Source organism: Haemaphysalis longicornis, unplaced genomic scaffold (assembly GCF_048455015.1).
Source record: "Haemaphysalis longicornis isolate Haplotype H1 unplaced genomic scaffold, Haemaphysalis longicornis Haplotype H1 scaffold_8, whole genome shotgun sequence".
Lineage (NCBI taxonomy): Eukaryota > Metazoa > Arthropoda > Arachnida > Ixodida > Ixodidae > Haemaphysalis > Haemaphysalis longicornis.
In genome coordinates, this window is record NW_027526445.1 from 163,014,580 (window position 1) to 163,029,558 (window position 14,979).

The following is a 14,979-nucleotide window of genomic DNA, read 5'->3' on the forward strand; positions in this document are numbered from 1 at the left end:
CCTTGAAGGAGTATTGAATGTGTGCCCATGGCCGCTTGATCAAATCCCTTTCTAGTAGATGGAGCGGCCGTGATCAGCCACCCCCGTTTTCACGTTGTTCTGCTTAACACACAAAGATCGTCTGTTTCCTATCGAACCTGCATTGTACCAGTCTTCAACCATCAATGGCCGGCGGTCCCTCTTTTTTTCCGCCGCGAGTTAGTGCGGTCCACTCCTTGCTTCCCCTGCAGAGCCAATCTCCTCTGCTGAGAACGACTCAGCCGGCCAATTATTCTCTGTCTTGCTGCATGTCTCGCACAAGGGGTACAACGCATGCCTTTGGCGTACCGTGCGCTGAGCTTACCCGAAGGCACCGTCGCTTTTGGGGCTGCACCCCTCCGAAATCATCCCTCAGCGGTTCGCACCCCTCGGGCGCTTCGTTTTGTCACGGTCGGACTCGGCTCCCTTTCCGCAGCGCGGAAAAAGAGTCGAGTCCGGCCGTGCTTTTGTGTAAACACCCATGGGAAGGGCAGAGATGCACTTTCGTGGCATTTTCGTAGCATTTCGTGGAAAGTGCCATTGGTGGCACTTTCGAAGCATATGCAGCTTTGTTCACAGGCGACGTACCAGGCATACTGGCAGCACGGCGACGGCCGGAAAAATTTCGGGGGGGCTGAAGCCCGGTCAGCCCCCCCCTCGCCACGCCACTGGTGGCGTTATCCCAATCGATGGAATGACCATGATTATTGGCGTGCTCGGCCAGCGTGTTCGGCACTTTCCTGTTCTTGCCTGCGTCCCTTTGATGTTCCTTTATCTCCTGATGAAGTTGCCAGTTTCGTCGATGTAACTGCAGCTGCAGTCTGCACATGGTATCTTGTAGACAACACCGGGGTATCTCTTGCTGTCCAAGCAATCTGTCACGTTCACAAGCTGATTCCTCAGCTTGTATGACGGCATGTGCGCAACGCGAAGGTCATACCTTGCAAAGATACGGCTTAGCTTCGCTTTATTTAGCCTAAAGGCGCACAATCAGAATACTAATGGAAAGGAGGCAGTTACGTCGCCACCAACTAAGAAATGCGAACACGGCGTTATGAAAGGGGACATGCTCCTCGAAACAACTTTTTTTTAATAATGAAGTTAGGAGGCTGCAATTTTCACATCTTGTAGAGATTGAGCTCCTCTGGTCATATATGCAATCAGATTTAGAATAGCTGCTCCGGATAAAATGTTATGCAGCATGACTTGCAGAAAAATGGCTTTTTTGTGCACACTTTCTTTTATAGTAAAAATTTTTCCTGAAACTTTTAAAATAGCCTAGGTGGTTCCTTAGGATCTGCAGAGTGCACAAAACTACCTGAAAAAGCCTCATATTCATTTTCCTCACCACGAAAAAAAAATGACTGGTAGTGTGCCTTTTCTTGTTCTGTATATTTTTGTTTTATGACCGTCAGAAATATCTAAAGACACAAATTGCATAATGAACAAGATTTGTGCACTCTACGTGTTATAATGAACATCTGTGCAAAATTTCATCGTGATACAACAACTTTAAGTGGGAAAATAAGTGTGCACAAACTCAGAAAACGGTCAAAAACATCAAACTGAGAAAAACGCAATTGAAAGTTTATTTCTTTGGCAGATTCAGAAATTCTTGCTCAAACAACATGAAACTTGGTGGGGATATAGTCTGAAATGTCCACATTGAGGTACTAAAACTAGAATGCTCCTGCTGCATAAGTTGCACCCTCACGGTTCTTGCGGGTGGAGTCCTCGGTACAGGCCCGTTTCACCAGGCTGTGGCGATGGGACCTAGCCGCAGCAGTCAGCCTGGCAAACATCTGCCTGATCCTCCGCTGGTCACTTGCACTGCTTAGTCTAACCAGTTCTTCTGAAGGGAAGATTCCCAGTTCTTGGAGAACTTGCTCAAAGCTAGTGCGGCCCCTGTTGAACCACAACACCGTGAGAGCAGTGGCAGTCTCCACTACAGTGAACTGCAGGTTGTACGATACCGTCCTGTGCCAGATGCGCAGTGCTGCTTCTGTCTCCATGGGTGAGTAGTCGACATTTTTTTCACGCACAAGGGCATGAAAGGCTTGCCACACTTCCTCCTCTTGCTAATCAAGCTTTTGGGGGTGGCTGCAATCTTGACAGTAGTTTGACAGCACCTCAAAATCCAGGCAGAGACCAGTGTCGAGAGAAATGGCAGTGCCAACACAGTTCTGGCTTTTGTGTCCTCGTTTCTGCCAAGTACAATCAAATGCCAACACAGTTCTGGCTTTTGTGTCCTCGTTTCTGCCAAGTACAATCAAACATCACACTGACGTCAGTCTGACCAGTTTGCAACACAGTTACTTGCCTTGCTTCAGCATGGTTGTCAGAGACGACTTCTGTGGCCGCGGCATGAACTTTACTTTCTTGGCAATGTTGTGGAACGTGTTTTGGTGCAGTGCTTTTGGTAGACCAAGAATAGCACAAAACCTGCACAGCTGATCGTGTCCGATGCCAAGCGCGCGTGCAGCGAGTACCGCTTTCACATTGATGGCGAAACTAACACGGGGACTTCCCCTGCCGAGTTCCGGGTTGCGGCCTCCGCGGCCGATGGCGGCAGCGCGCTGCGACGAGTAGATAGAAGAAACCACTTCTGCAGGGCACTCCACGTTTTTGCAATTGAGTTCCAGTACCAATGCGAGGCCCTTCCGCTTGTTTGCGACCTCAACTACGACGAGGTCGTACTTCCCACACATCGCGCACACGGCGCCGCTCACAAGGTCACTCAGACCGTCGACTTCGGAGATAACTGCGCTAGCACCACTCCCGTTGCCGACTGTCTCCCCGCCTTGGAAGGCTGAAACTTCTCCGATGCGCTTACAAAGCTGATAGTGTCACTGATAAAACCAGCCTCGCCTGGTTGAGCCGCGCTCGCAGCGCTTGAAGGCGGGTCGCCGTTAGGCCTCGCCGTGCCGGTCGTGCCGGCGTTGGCCGTAATCGTCGCAAGGCTGCGCCGCTTCCGCTTTCCCTTGTACGGGCGTGAAGTCCAGGACTTGCGGCGATGAAAGTCATGCTTCTTCTCACCGTTCATGATTAACAACACACGATAGAAAAGATAGCGCGAAGTAGCGAACGGAACGCCACGGGCGATGGCGGCTCACAAGCGGCGAGAGCCAATGGCGGTCCCGATTTCGCGTCACGTGATTTAAATACCCAGTGGAAGCTCCGAAAACAAGCGGGAAGAAATGTTATTTTTAAAGGGGCCCTGAAAGGCATTTTGAGCACACTAAATGAACTAGCGCAATCGCTAGATTGGGTCGCCAACGTCACCTGTGCCAAGTATTACTCTTTTACGCGCAGCGGAAAGCTCACACTTTTGTTGCAAAGTTTGTCGCTTTTTTCTCACCCTTTCCTTCGTGTTTTTGGACGCCGCCATCTTCACATGTCTACATCATCGATTCCCAGATGTTCGTCATGAGCTAGACATCCTGCTATTGGGCGGCTTTTTCACGCACTTCCGGCAAAGAGATGAGTCGTCTGCTCAGCGTCGGCTCGCCGGCTGATCTGCCAGCGGAGTGCCGGAGTGCTTTGACATTTTACGACAAACGAAACAAGTGTAAACAAACGCTTAACCGTTTGTATTGAATGCAACACGGCCATAACACGACGTGGATTTTATCTTACGTGAGTACGTACCATAAAGAAAGTCCCGTGGCACTTCTTTGGTGCAATCGCAGAGAACGCCCTGAGCCGAATGCCCGGGTTTGACGCGTACATTTTATTCAACTTCAAAACAACCCAGAGATGCGTTTCGAACGAACGCAACGTCACAACATGCGTTGCAAGTTTGAACCGCGATTGACAGACGATGAGTTGCCTCCTCCTGCCCGTCGTAAATACGGCACTCACCTCACACCCGGTTTGCGGGGACGAGCAGCAAGTCACAACTCTGGCGCGCAAGCGAGAAGGCTTTTAGCCAGGCACACTGCACATACCCCATGCGAGGTTGAGTGGTACGTCGTTCGAGAAAGATAATCCAGACCATGGGAAGCACTATCCACCCGCAGAAGTACAATGTCGCATTTCATCGCGAAACGAACGCGTCCACAACACACAGGAGGCGATGCACACACACACACACACACAGCTTCGGTCGCTGCATTGGCTTAGCTGCAAGCTTCGTTCGGACAATCAGCGATGCTACGACGATACAGAGCTGCGTGAGGACGACGTGCTAACCACTTCACGTATTTAAAAACACAGGGGCAAAGAACTAGGTTCATCGGAAGCAAAAAATCTTTCCTCCATTATAGTGCCTGAAATATACTGGCTAGTGTGCCGAGGGCGGGCTCCAGGCGGGCGCCGGGAGCGATGTACGCGGCCGTCTGCCGCTTGGGGCGCTACCGTGCGGCAGTGAGCGCGTTCATCCGGCCCGAGCAGATCGCGCGGTTACCTCCGAGCTGCGTAGCAGACGGCAGCGGCAGAACTTTCCATTCCCGCTTGCGACGAAAGCGAGCGAAAGCGACGGGAATTCTGTCGCGCAACCAAAATTTGTCCCGACCATTCGACAAAAACGATCGTCGCGCGACAAAGCGACGGAATTCCTGCCGCTCTCACTCGCTTTCGTCGGAAGTGCGAACGAGCCTTTATGCGCAATCTCCGCCCCACATAAAACAAGCTCTTGCTTGTCGCCTGAGCATACGGTTGATATCTGACTACGTTACACTGTGCTTGCCAGTGTATTTAAACGATGTCACTAGGTTTGAAACGTACGCGCTCGGCGTGCAGCTTTGTAAACGCAAGCGGTTTCACATACGCACGCTATTTTGCTGCTAATAGAGTTTTAGTACAGCGTTTGTGGCCTTTGCATACGCTAAACGCTAAATTTTTGCGTCCCGCTACGTGACACCGCGATGGGAGTTTTAGTAGAGCGTCTCATCAGTTTTGCGTAGCGACACACTAATGCATACGGCGCCATCTGTCAAATGTTTTCCGAAATGTCTCGCCGGCTGATCTGCTAGCGGAGTGCCGGAGTGTTTGGACATTTTACGACTATCCAAACAAGTGCAAACAAACGCTTTCCCGTCAGTGTTGAATGCAACACATGGGTGCAGCTTGTCAGAACACGGGTTCTCGCTGATCGAGTGCAGCGTTGGTTTGCTCTTCGCCTTCACGTTCATCGCCGCTGATAAAGCGATCCGATCCGGCGCGTTTTGTGCACGGGTTCTGTGTCGGTTGAAAATGTCTTTTTTCACATGCCGCCGGTAGTAGGAATTACAACCACCGCAAAATAACACCCGGCACCAGCGGGGCCACATCTGAGACCGCGCTTTTTGGATAAACAGTGCGCTGTGCACCAAAGGGAACGAGCGCACGATTCTCCCCACGCGGCTGCGAGTTCGCCGCCGATACCAACTGCAGCCCTGCAGCTACGTACACCGCGAAAGGGCAAGGCCAGGCCGCACACATGCGGCCAGGTCATTCGTTCGCTTTTCCAGCCTGTGTCCATGGTGTCTACAGAGATGAAAAAGCCGAAAGAGCTGGCCCGTAGCAGACGGCAGTCTGTGGGAGCGCAATAGCGGAAGTACGTCACCGCTGAGGAGCGGAGCATCATGGGAGGGGAGGCCAACAGCGAAGAAACAGTTGAAAGGAGGAGGAAATACGGCGCGGCGATAATTCGCAGTTTTTGATTTACGATTTCTCAGCTAATACTCATCGCTTTAACAAAATTCTTGCAGAAGGAGATTGCTAATACATTGCTTTATTTGGTTACATGTACATCCATGCATCGGCGGAAGGCATTTCAGGACCCCTTTAAAGCAAAGCTTTTTACCTCTACCCCCCAAGGGTTCTTTCGCGACCGTTGGTGTCACCCGAAAACTCCAGCGAACAAATAAAAGAATTTACTGGCACCGCCGGGAATCGAACCTGGAACTAACAGACTAAGAAAGCGAGAGCCCGTCGTCTTACCGATTTAGCTACGAGCCCACACGAAGAGAGGGAAGACAGGTGGTGTACTCACTAAGTACATCTACGGGTTTACCCCCTTCGTTCTCGCTGAATGCCACGTGAAAGCGTCACGCGACCACTTATGCCCGTCTAGCGGCCCTGTGCGCACCTTGCTCATGTGCTAAGAGTTACAAAAATGAAAGGAAGCTCACACCAATGCATGGCATCTCATTTCTAGTACGCCAATGTGCTAACGCCTGTGGCCTCCAGTGTTTACGTAAAAAATCACAGCTCCTTGTCGTCCGCCCTCACGCCAAATCAAGGAATACATTCAAATACTCCTTGATGGCCAGACCATCACTCCAAGCCCCAGCATCTAGATCGTGGGACTACATCTCGAGGCTACCACCAAGAGGGACGTCTCCTTGCATCGCCTCAAAAACAGCATTAATCAAATCATACACATGATCAGGCGACTTGCCACCAAGAAGCGAGGCCTAAAGGAATCCGGTACCTTTCGATTAATTGAAAATTTTGTCCTCTCGAGAGTCACTTACGTCAACTCCATGTCTTCTTCTCGACAAGGAAGACATAGAGATGCCTTATATAATGATTAGAAAGGCGGTCGAGCAGGCCATTGGTCTTCTCATGAGTGCGTCCACACAGAGGCTGCTTAGCACGGGACTCCACAACACGGTGGAAGAGCTGATAGAAGGCCATCTTTCAAACCAGAAGGTCCGACTCAGAACTGCGGTGGGTAACCGCATGCTTCACCAGATTGGCTGGGCAGCCCAGAATGTCACTCCGCTTGACGTACTCCCAGACTCTTGGCGACTAAAATTAAAAATGCTCCCTTTGCTTAGGAATATGAACCCCTCGCATGACGAGGGTCACCGAAAAGCACGGGCTCAAGCGCTAAACACCGCCCTCGGTGGGGATCACGCAGTTGTTTACACAGACGCTTACAAATATCTAGGGTAGCAATACGCCATCATCGTGGCTATCTCCAGAACCAACCTCCTTGCGTGTACCTCACTAAGGACCCAAGAAATGACGGCAGCAGAAGAGGCAGCCATCACTTTAGCTCTCACTCAACCAGGGGTTCGGAGATTAGTCACCGATTTCCAGCAAGCCTACTGGAATTACCAGTCGGGTTGGGTGTCCTGACCTGCACTGCGCGTGCTAAAAAACCCCTCCCCAAATGGTTACATTCAGCTCATCTGGACACTTCCTCACGCTTCAATGGAGGGCAACAAATACGCCCACCCAACAAGCCTGCGCTTTTACCTCCCGTGCTATGGAGCTGCACGAGGACAGTCTCCCGCTTGTCACGTTCAGGGAGATAACCCAGCATTATCGCCTTCTGAGACAGACCGTACCTTCGCCTTACCGTGACCTTTCCAAAGAACAACAAACTACCCTACGACTCATACAATCGGGGCTCCTTCCCACAGCCTACGGGTCTTCACTTAATGCATCCGAATCGCTACGACGCTGAATGTAATTTTTTCTCATAAGTAGGAACACTCCGCCCCGTAATCGGGGTGTGCGACTTTAGCCCTAAGCACCCTCCTCTCTTTCTGTCAACTACCCAACAAGAGCAATGGGAGATGCTGCTGTCCAGCCCCTCTCTACCTACCCAACTTCAGCGGGTGGACATAACACAGGCCGCGCGGAGTGCATATGGGCCCCACAGAAGAAGGAATCACTCCCCAGGGCTGCACTCTGGGCCGTTCAGAAATTTGAACAGACGTATTTCTTCCTCCTCCACCTCCTTCTGTGCCGCAAATCTCGTCGCCTCCCTCCGCGGCGCAGAGGCGGTGAAGTCAGATCGTCTAACACCGGGTTGGAGCATACTTTAATTTTATAAAAAAAGTTTCCACTCTTGTGCTACACCAATACAATTCTACCAAACAGCGTTCATGCATCGTGAATTGATTTCACCTTACCAAGAATATCTCTTTGAAGTAATAAATTGTGTGGTTAAGTGCATTTTCTCTCTGCTTTTACTATTTGTGGAGCGATGTGAGTAAATTAAAGTGACGTCGCATGGGTAATCGTTATGGGTGCCGTTTACAGCTTTGCTTTCCAATCACATTCACGGGGTGGATTGGCGCGATTTTTCTTAACAAGGAACACCTTATCGCGACGACCGCTCCAAATAACCAAATTCTTTTTCGTGCAGGACAACTGATGTTTCACTGATACAACCTCTCCCCCACTTTCTGATGTAGTATGATTCCATCAACTCTCTAGTACGCCTGTCTTTATGCTTAAACAAGATATCAGTCTCGCGGAAAAGCGGATAGCATCGGTGCTTACACGTGTGGCAATGTTCGGCCAGACGTGCGTAACCATCTTTTTTAAGCTTGTTGCGATGCTCCAATAAACGAACGTGTAAAGGAGCCATGAAGACAAAATACAAGTTGGGTTTATTAGAAAGACTGCTTAGTCCCAATAACTAATATACCAATATCATCGCAATCTTCGAACAAATAACGAAGATGTGAAAGAAAACGTGTGAAGCAGTCGCGACCCCCTAGCAAATTTCCCGCAACTTTTCTGTGACGTCACGGAACCTTGTTTGTGCGATTGGCGGCCGCCTAACTGACCTGTCGCGACGACACATGACTGGACGTCTGTAATGGGGAATCTAGTTCCATTCGACCGCATCACTAGAATGCTAACGTGCAGTTAACGCACTGAAAATTATGTTTTATTGTTGGCCCGTATGACGTCATTCTTGCTCATAACACGTCACTGTGGCGCATAATTTGAAAGTTTTTAAAACCTTCTTGCTTTTTTTTCGTTAAAAACCATCTTTTGTGGCTGTAATGGAGCTAAGTGAAATACTCAATCCTAGTTCTTTCAAACTAAACGAAGTTGTATTTTCTCTTCATGGCTCCTTTAAGCAGCGATCTGTTTGACCAACATACACTTTTCTGCAACATATAAGAATCTTGTAAACAACTGCCACAGAGCACGTACGGTACAAAGGGTGATACATGATTTACTACACACGCACTTTTCTTCTTTCCCGGCTCATATTCAGCACGCTGCTGGACGGCCGGACAAACGCTATTTAATTTAATTTAACGCCACCCTGCTAGAGAAAACACGAGTTTGGTTCACTAAAAAGATTGCCTCGTTAGAATCATACCGACACCACTTTTATCGTAAACTTCGCTCAAATAAGCTACATAATTAGGAAAAAACTCCCACCTCTCCTCGCGGGAACCCCTGTGTAGATGCGACGGATAGGGGGTTCACAGCACGTTTCCATTGAAGGCAGCGTAGGACAGCGGAGGAACGGCGCTGGAACGATGGAGCGGAGCGACGCAGGCACCGCGTTTTATAGCGCGCATAACGTTGAGGGGACGCGCCGGTGCCAGTGCGTCCGCCGCGGCTAAGACGCAACACAATCCAACACAATCCACTTTAATCCAATCCAAATCCAATCCAATCGAATCCAATCCAATGCCCCTCGCGAGAGAGTGTTCGCTATCGGAGAGGAGTGGGGGTGAGCGGCGGAGAGCGAAGCTGGCGCGGCGAGGAGAATGGGGCAGGGGTGGACGCCGACAACGACGACGGCGCCGGATGCAGGGACGAGGCGGGTGAATGAGATGCCTTCGCATCTAAAAAGGGAATGGCCATGCGACCCACTAGCTCATTTCCCGCAACAGAACCTATGATGTCACATGAGACAGCTCTGCGATTGGCGGAGGGCGGCAAAAGCAAACGCAAATTAGGCAGAGTTATAAGCTTGCTGAACGAGCATTTGCGCTTAAATTTAGGGCACATTCTTCTTAAAGGAGTACTGACACGAAATTTTTATGTTACGTTTTTTTCGCTCCTATGCGTGCCTACCAGCCCACTAATCATAGAATGACCGATTAGGCGGTCGAGCGCAGCGTAAACATTCATTTACGGCGTCGTTTATTCGTGCCAGTTTCGGTTTCGACAAAAAAACGCCGAGCGGCCGCCATGACAGCATGTATCACATGGCGTCACCATTCTTGCCGTATCGCTGCCTCTCTGGAAGCGCGCGCGAGCGAGCGCACGCGCGCGCCCACACCGGCCGAGGTCTTCGCCGTCCCCACAGGCCCTGGCAGCATGACGTCAGTCCCAAAACCATGACGTGTACACACGCCCGAGCAGCGCGCGCCAACCACAGCCAGCGCGTCGGCTTCGTCACGGGAGCCCCGACGTCGACAGTTTGGGGCACGTAGCAGATGATGTCACGTCGACCCGCTCTGGCCTTTCTCGTGCGGGTGAAGATTAAAATGGATTTTAAATATGTTTCGCTGAACGGTTGCTGTTGAAACTTGCTGGGAGATATCTCCTGATAAAAAGGAAGCGTTTTACATAGTTATCTCAGCTTTGAAATTTCGTGTCAGTACTCCTTTAAAGCCGTAAGAATGGTGGGACAAACAGTGTAAGTTACGAAAGCACATGTGAACATAGAAGTAGCGATGCGTACTGCTGTTGGTACTGCGGGCACTATGCTTGTTTAGCTGCAGAGAACTGCGCAGCTTTGGTGTCGTCTCAGACGATACTGGCCGATTGATTGACGATACGTTGTCTTACGTGACCGTATTTGTCGAGCGAGCACTATGTTTCAGGCAACGATTTTCTCCCAGAACAAGAACAAGTAAGGTTAAAGAAGGTCAAAAACAAACCAAAGACACAAAACGGCATGCCACGGTATGGTGACGCCATCTAGGTTTAACGTAAACAAACGCGTGAGCACCTCGATGGCAACGCTGCCGTACAGGGTGGAGACACCCTTTGAACGGTCCCGTGCCGCTTTGCAAAATGGCCAAATCGTTGGCGGAAAAGCAGCAAGCCACCCTGGCAACACTGGGCACCCGCTGCGCCGCCATTAGAAAGGAAGCGAAAAGTCTGCGAGCACAGAGTTTCTATGGAGTAACTACCGTCCACCGTCCACATAATGCGTCGTGGGGCAACAGACTCGTGAAGCCGTGGGCGAAAACGTGCAACCGCAACGGCGTTGCTACGACCTGCTTCCTTTCTAATGGCGTCGTCGCGTTCACCACCAGTGTTAGCACCGCTGAATTCTCAGTGTCGTCCGCCTTTTTGCAAAGGGACCGTGCTCAATGAGTCGTTCTTTTCGTTTCCCACGCGACCCAGCAACGCGAAACAGATAAGGTTATTCAAACCTCGCCAGTTAACCGCGTTGCGGCGATAATTGTAGCGCGGTTTTGATACAATGACTTGCTTCGGCGGCGAGCGAGCAACCCAAAATGGCGGCGCCAGCGTATAGCCAGTATTCAATAGCGTGGTATGCATGCAGGCAACCGTGCGAGTGCGCCGCCATATCTGTGGCCAAGCGTCTGTTGCCAAGGCGACGTTGTGCGCCCGGCCCCCAGAGCAGGCACCCTTCTTCTCCCCCATGCTACAGTGTACTAGAAGGGCAAGGTGTGTCGTTTTAGGGGCCGGGGAGGGGGGTCCCTTTTGCGATGAAAATTCCTGCTGAGGAACTCCTGTTGTAAGCAGCGCCCCTGGCGGCAGCGGCGGCCGCCGCGGTCGCTGCTTCCAGTGTGTTGCTCGCTGCTCGCTGTGCGAGTTCTGATCGAGCGTTCTGGTGGGTGCAGTTAAAATGCAGTGTCGTGCTTTCTGAACCATTTTCTTTGCATTTCACGAACTATGCACTTATCTTGAGCGATTTGCGTGGAAGATTGCTTTGACTAAGTTTCAATGTAGGGATAACCGCCTCGCGGCCCGACTACGGGCGTTGTGATTACGCGAGCCCGGCAATAAAGTGAGACGTCGTGAAATTGCCGTACTCGATCGCCAACGCGCGCCGACAGCGTACGCGTCGACCGGGAGGAGTGTTTGATTAGCGCGGGTTGTGCCGGAGGAAAAGTAGGCAATAGATGAGGACGCAGGAGTAGAAGTGAAAGTGGAACGGGGAGAGAAAATAATATGCAAAGGCAGGAAGCGGTGGCGGGATGAAACTTAGAACCGCGAGGGGTGTGTGAGAGTTCGGGCTGCGAGACGGGGCGCGCGCCGGAGAGCGAGTACGGCAATTTCCGCGCGCCTTATTTTTGTTGCCGCGTTTCAAGAGTATGGCTAGCGTCACTAAATAGTGACGCTAAGTATGGCAGGGATATCACGACGGCGGCAGTCGGATATTCACATGTGCAGAAGCTGTGGCACATTGCATGGATGGTCGCTAGTGTTGGGTAGGGGGGCGGGGGAGGAGGGGTAATTTCACGACACCTGCAAGGCGCCAGCCATGGCAAGGCTCGAAAAATCGCTAAAGTCGAAAACTTTTTCTCACCGCTCAATTATATATGGCTGCTATAGGCGATATGTATTTGTCCCCCTTTGTCTCTAAACGTTTTTTCGGAGGCCACGAATATTTTGAAATGTAGAGTACACAAGGAAAAGTCCGTTACAGACAGCTGATAATGTCTCCGTTTGAACCCTTAGCTCCCAGTATGCGCGGAACGTTCAAATTTACGCTGAATGGTGAATTTACGCGGGGTACACGCTGTGATATGGTGTCCCACGCCGACATCGTTGAGATAGCTGTACACAAATGAGCTGATCATGCGGACGACGAGGAGCCCTCGGATGTTCCTGCAACGGCAAAAAGAACCAACATGCTGCGCAAGCTTTGCTACGAAGTTGAATGTTGCGACGGCGATCAACATGCGATGCATTCAGCAGCTCGAGAACGCTTTTCTGGGAATAGTTGCGAACGAGAAGTAGACCGAGCACCACGCGGTTCTTTCTTCCTTAATAGCAAAAATGGTTTTTCCTGCGAATTATTTTGTCTGTATACGAAAGCTCCCCTATGCAGTAGAGCTTCTGTTACCGCAACTACAAATTTTTAGCGTTTCAATTAAATCGAAACTCCGCTTGTATCAAAATTTTCAGCGGATTTTACAACATAGTGTTAACAAGGGCTTAGTGATTACCTTCACATCGAGAGAATTCGCTCATTTACCTAAAGAACTTTAGTGCGGTACGCTTCCGCGCGTGTCATGAATTTTTCATGTTTCACGAGAGAAACCAAAGAGATGTGCTAAACGATGCAACATGCGTGCATGCCTAAAAGTGAAATAAACAGCAGACAACATGTTTTCATTTGTGAACTTGGTATATTTTGTATACATACAAGGGTTCTTATCAGTGGAGACAAAGAGACAAATTTATGACATAATAAAAGTAAATCGTATTTACAAACTAGTGTGAGGCTCATTCGAGAACTTCAACAATAGGCTCAAATCACCTGAAATAATTGACATCGTCACACGGGACCTAGTTCAAATCAAGTCATGGGAGTCTCTCAACTGCGCTCTTCCTTGACGGTACGCATTTACATGCATAAAATGCTTACACAAATAATAGCGGGAAAGACCAGCCCTTCCAAGCATGCGACCTAGTTACACCTCCTCAGCTTCAGGTGCTTCAGCTGTTCTCTTTTAGACGCTCTCTCCCGGTTGAAAGACTTGGCATAGAAGCGGAATCGTAAAAGTATGTAAAACTTCACTATTGTAAGTGTTAGTTCCCGCTCATGGTCGCAACAGCCAACTTTCGGCAACTGCACGCCCTGCAAGAAGGTGGCAAGGTCTGTCATGCTTGATGCGGTGATCTTGTTGTGGGTAAACGAGTCCTCCAGAGTTGTTACAAACCTGGCAAGCTCGCCAGACGGATAAAGAAGGCCACCATGGTCAAACTCTTCAATAAACTCGTTCCGTGCATCTGACCGAGCAGATTCCCCAGGAATAGTGAGTGTTTCAGAGCAAGGTCGGCAGTCTGTCTTCTGGATCATTTTTCGGGCTACGTATCCTGCTACATAGTAGACAAGGCGAGCCGGACTATTCTGGGTGATGTATTCATGGTCCTGCGGTGCAAACGAGTTCATGGCGTGCTCTGCATCCTCAAGATTTCCCACGTCCACCAGCTTGTCCAACTTACTGATGACATCAGGGCAGCTTTTACGGCACGTGGCGTTTGCCTCACCGAGCAACGCTGTTATAGTCTGGGGGTCACAGTTTCCTCCCTTCGGTGGCCGTGCCAAGTTGTAGAACGCTAGGACATTCAATGTCGCCAGAAACTGTGCTGGGGTTGGGTGATCGTTAGTGCCGTTGAACTGCCTGACGATTCCAAAATAGATTCTCCAGCTTGTCCTGGCTGAGCTTCGATGTGAGTACGTATTTAAAGTTGCAGTCGGCGCAGAGGTAAGCAACAAGATCTAACGTTGACTGCACAGTCACGCGGAGGCCCTCCACCGTGTTCGCACTTAGGAACACCTTTTTTCAATCGCGGATATGAACGAGCTCCCATTCGTTCAGAAAAATCAGAAACTCCTTCAAGTATGTGGCGTTGGCAGAGTCCGGTCTCAAACTTGTCTTTGCACAGCGTGATGTCATGATGGCGATCAACTTGGACATCCGCAAAATAAATGCTTCCGTCTCACGCGCAGGTCCATAGACCTTTTCTACTTGGCTGCGGTAAAAATATAGGCCTTTTAATACTTCTTCACTGAAGAGGCGAAGAGCTGGGCCTACCCTCATCTTCTCGAAGCCGTTCGGGTAGAGGTGCAGCCTGCTTATCTGAGGCATGACCTTGAGTGTGCTGCGGTCATTCTCCCATGCTTCTTTTATGAAGCCAGCATGCACGTTACCCTTCGGTGTATCGTAGCCGGTCTCTAGAAAGCCATTGCGTACGTTTTTCATCAAATGCGGGAAGTCTGAAAAAAAAAAATGTAAGAAGCGGCGTTCATCAGCTGGGGTGAGGCATTTGCACTTCATGCTTGCTGAGGAACCTGAATGCAGAAAAAAACAACAACAACAAAGTTTTATACAGCCTGTTAGAATACACCGAGTAAATAATTATGAACTCGACACATGACATCCCATTACCAACGTTACCAGCGCGAGGTGCATTGTGCTTAAACGTACCCCTTATGCCGAAAAGCTTCCACATGCTGCGATTCCAGCTGGCAGCATCGCACGTCACACCATCGACAAAAAGGCCCGCCTGGTCACAGAGTAACGTCGCCTCCAGCACAATTTTCGACAGTGC